Raw genomic sequence first — 4,736 nt, 5'->3', positions numbered from 1 at the left:
AAAAGTTACCAGAAACCAAGAGCCCAGAGTCCTGATACGGACATTGCAGTGATTTCGAAGTCACTAGGGAAATACACTCTACCTGGCTCTCCTCTCTCCTCCTGGTCTCCTGGAGGGTCAAGAAACCTATTTGGTTTTCCTTTTTGACAAATAAAAAGTACATATTTGTGAGGTACAATGTGATGTTATGGCACATGTTTACACTGTGAAATGATTAATTAGTCTAAGAGGTCCATCATCTTACATATTTAGTATTTCTTTATGGCGTGAGTATTTGAAATCTACTCTTTTAGCAATTTTGAAATATAAAATGCATTGCTATTAACTGCAGTCTCCATGCTGTGCAATGAATTAGCAGAATTTGTTTCTCCTATCTAACTAAAATGTGAGCTCTTTGACCATGATGTCCCCTTTCTCTGTCACCCCTTCACACCACCCTGCACAGTCCCCAGTTACCACCATTCTTCTCTCTACATCTGTGAGTTGATCTTTTTTAGATTCCACATATAAATGAGACCAGGCTGTTAGGGTCTGTAAACAAGTCAGGATGGCGCCTGGCATTTTGCCAGAGGGAGTGGTTTGTGAAGTAACGCCAGTGAGCCATTAAGTGTGAAGATTCCTTATTGGTTGACTACTGTATCTAGTTTATGTTAATTAAGATAAGCTGTGTGGAATGTATATATACCCCTTCTGTCCTACAATAAATGGCTCCCACTCCTGCTGTATCAATGTACACAAGTTGTTCGTCACCCCCTGGTTAGTTTGCTGCAGCCGGACTGCGTCAGATGGTGGCCCATACCGGGAGCCACCGGACAGTCGGGGGTAAGTGACGAAAAAAAGCTGCCCATCCTAGATAGGATGGGAGCAAATCTGCTCGTCCCTAGATAGGGCGAGAGGAAAAATGGCCATTTTGAGAAAATGGAGAAGATTGATACAGTATGTTTGTGTCTTGTTTTGTCTCAGTGTGTTGTATTGTCTTTGTGACGAAAATATGGAAGGGGTGTTAAGTGAATTACTAAGGGAAGAAGGCACCCCAGTGGAACCAAGAATAGTTAGGGCATGTGTTGATGGAAGCCCAGGAACTCTAGTCAGAAAAAGAAAGTTCAGAGGAGGAAGGATTATCAGGAAAAAAGTTGCAGCAAAAGTCTATTACTGAATATTTTTCGTAACTGGAGGGTGCGTGAATCGCCGTGGCGGCTGCCACGTACACGAGCTGATCATGGCACAGCAAGGATTTTCCAAGCAGCAGCAGCTGGCTCTTCCCCACCCCGCACCCAGGGGATCAGGACGCCACTTCAAGAGCCCAAATCCAAACTTGACCCGGAGGCACAATCTTGCAGGCTCTTGCTCCCTATGCCCTGCCCGGAAGCAGTTTGAGTCCAGGACACTCCCCAGGGCCATCTGGGGCTGCCCGGGATGCTACAGCCGGCAGAAGACAGTACGGGCTTCCCTGATGTTTGGTCATTTTCAATGCCAATAACTAAGCTACGATGGTTCTCCCACACCTGGAGGCTGATGAATAATGAGCACCATTAAGGCTTATTTCAAATGTAAAAAAACCTTGAGATAATGTACTAAATTGTTCAGAAGGTTGTTTTCTTAGTGCCTGCTGGAATACTACAGGATTTTCTTTAACATCATTGCCAGAGTTCCTGCCTTCGTCCCAGTGCTGGTGAGGACAAGGGTGGAAGAATTTCCAGTGTTGCTGAGAATTGGACAAGACTTCAGATCAACCTAGCTGCCTGCAGAACTTACCTGGACTGTGAACTTATCCGGACTGTGATTCACCTGGACTGTGAGTTAATCTATTGAGACACTGCTTTACCTGGACTGAGACAACAAACTGTAATCTACAACAAATTGTAACTCGGTATCTTTGCTAACAGTGTCATTGCTGGTATAATTTTTCCAAGGGCTTCTTGCATGGAGCCATCAATTGGCTTGGTATTGTGACATTTTGTATCCTCCCCTTCTGCTTGTAGCAGATTATTTATGGTGTTTGTGTAAAAACCACTATGGTCGTTATTTAAATCAAGTCAGGATGGCGCCTGACATTTTGCCAGAGGGAGTGGTTTGTGAAGTAACGCCAGTGAGCCATTAAGTGTGGAGATTCCTTATTGGTTGACTGCTGTATCTAGTTTATGTTAATTAAGATAAGCTGTGTGGAATGTATATATACCCCTCCTGTCCTACAATAAATGGCTCCCACTCCTGCTGTATCAATGTACACAAGTTGCTCATCACCCCCCGGGTTATTTTGTTGCAGCTGGACTGCGGCACCAGGCAGTATTTGTCTTTCTGTGTCTTGGCTTTGTTTCACTACATGTAGAGGATAAAGCTGGACCCTTATCTCACCCTATACTAGAATCAACTCAAAATGGATTAAATACTTAGAGGTAAGAACTGAAATTGGAAAACTACTCAAAGAAAACAGGGGAAAGCTCCACATCGTTAATCTGGGCAATGATTTCTTGGATATGACCCTAAAAGCACAGACAACAAAAGCAAAACAGACAAATGGGATTTCATTAAACCAAAAAGATTCTGTACAGCAAGGAAAACAATTAACGTAGTGAAAAGACAACCTACAGAACAAACAGGGGGAGATATTTGCAAATCACACAATCTGATAAGGGACTAATATTCAAATATACATGGAATTCAAGAACTCAATAGAAAGGAAAGTCCTATTTTAAAGTGTACAAAGAATCCAAACAGTTATTTCCCAAAATAGAACAAAATAATAATCAGAGAAACACAAATAAAAAACACAACGAGAACTTACCTCACACCTGACAGAAAGGGGATTATTGAAAAGGTAAAAGATAAATGTTAGTGAAAATGTCTTAAAAGAAAATGTCTAAAAGACAACCTTTGACCATTGTTGGTGGGATTGTAAATTTGTAGAACCATTATGTAGAAAAAAAGAAAGAAAAAAAGAAAAGAAACAGTATCGATATGCCTCAAAAAACTAAAAATAGGATTACCAAATTGTCCAATATTCACTTTTCTGATATGTACTCAAGGAAATGTAATCAATATATTCCATATTGGTTGCTACAGTATTCATAAAAGCCTATATATAGAATCACCAAAGGTGTTCATCAATGCAGAATACATATACATATGGCTATATATATATATATGTGTGTATATATAATGAATACATATAATATATACAATAATATGAATATATGTATATATTCATTTCAGCCCTTAAAAAGAAAGAATATCTGTCATTTTCAATATGCAATATCATAGAGGAACAGGTCTAGGGGGAAGCACCCTATCCAGGTACCCTGAACTTGGAGATAGCTGAACTTGTCATCCCATGCAGCTCTACAGTAAAAATACCTCTCTAGGATCTTCTCTTTCTATGAGCATTGTGCTCTCTTATCCATAGTGTCATTCTTTGCAGCCTTGTCTTCCTGTTCTGGGGGATTTTTGAAGCATGTCTTCCCATGATTTCAGTGATTCATCTCCCCACAGCTAAGATCATAAATCATAGCTTTATATGTCTTCTCCTCAAATTCCTGTCACTTTCATGCCACCAAATAAGGCTCTCAGAGCATAAAGAGTGAAGGATGAGACACTGAGACTTACTGGGGACTAAGGTAAGTCTCTCGGCCCCTTGGCAGGTGGGTACCGTGCTGTCCCCAGGAACCCAAAATTTGAGTTCAATGAGAGGAAGCCTTTCTTCTTGAGCAGAGACAGCCTGCAAGATTAGGAGAAGGATTAAAGTTCACACATTCACAGGATCAGTGAGGCTTTGCTTAGAAACAGGCAATACATCTCTGAAGATGGAGATGGAACTATTGAAGATGGAAATGGAACAAGAGATTGAATAGAGAAGGAGGTCGGCTCTGACCACTGCAAATTCACTTGCATTATAGGAAGGTAAATTAGAGAAATCAGGCTATTTCTCAGCATTAGGACCATGATCACAGTGCTTGTGTTATTCTTTGTTTTATTCTACCATTCTACCTGAACTAAGTCAATTTAAAAACTTGTCAGATTTCCTGCTGTTAGCCAAAGGACATATCTGCAGAAAGACCAAAATTTGACATCTGCACTTTTTCAGTCACTTGTCCCCAGGCTACTTCCTTGAGATCTGGTCACTAGCACTGTGGAAGTCTATTCTGATGTGTTCAGTACTCTGAGGTCATCAGTTCCTATGCAATTTGGTTTCTCCTCATTTTTCACAGCTAATTTCCCAGTCAACTGCACTTGGTTCTTTGAAAAAAAGAAAAAAAACAAACCTTCTCTATTCTTACTATTTACCAGGGATCTCATGGTATTATTACTCAGAATAGTTCTCTATTGGGCTGGGGTTGTGGTTCAGTGATAGAGCACTTGCCTAGCACATGTGAGGCACTGGGTTTGATCCTCAGCACCACGTAATAAATAAATAACTTTATAAAAAGTTTTTTTTAAAACAATAGCTCTCCATTCTCTTTGGGAACTGAATTCCTGCAGCCTCAGTTTCCACCCACACGTAATGTATATTTGTCCTAGGTTCTGGCATAGAAACCCCAATAAGTCCCAGAGGCTTATTGTAGGAATAGGAAATTTCATTCAACAATCACCAACCAAAATTCAATGGATAGATGGCCAGGTACAGAAATAATGGTAAAAACAAATCCCCACCTTTCTTTATCACTCTTCTCGTGAATGCAACACTGTTCCTCACTTCCTCTAAGAAGTTTTAACTCCCAAATTTACCTGCAGAAAATAAA

The sequence above is a fragment of the Marmota marmota genome, unplaced genomic scaffold (assembly GCF_001458135.2).
Source record: "Marmota marmota marmota unplaced genomic scaffold, marMar, whole genome shotgun sequence".
Lineage (NCBI taxonomy): Eukaryota > Metazoa > Chordata > Mammalia > Rodentia > Sciuridae > Marmota > Marmota marmota.
This window is presented reverse-complemented; position numbering follows the sequence as displayed.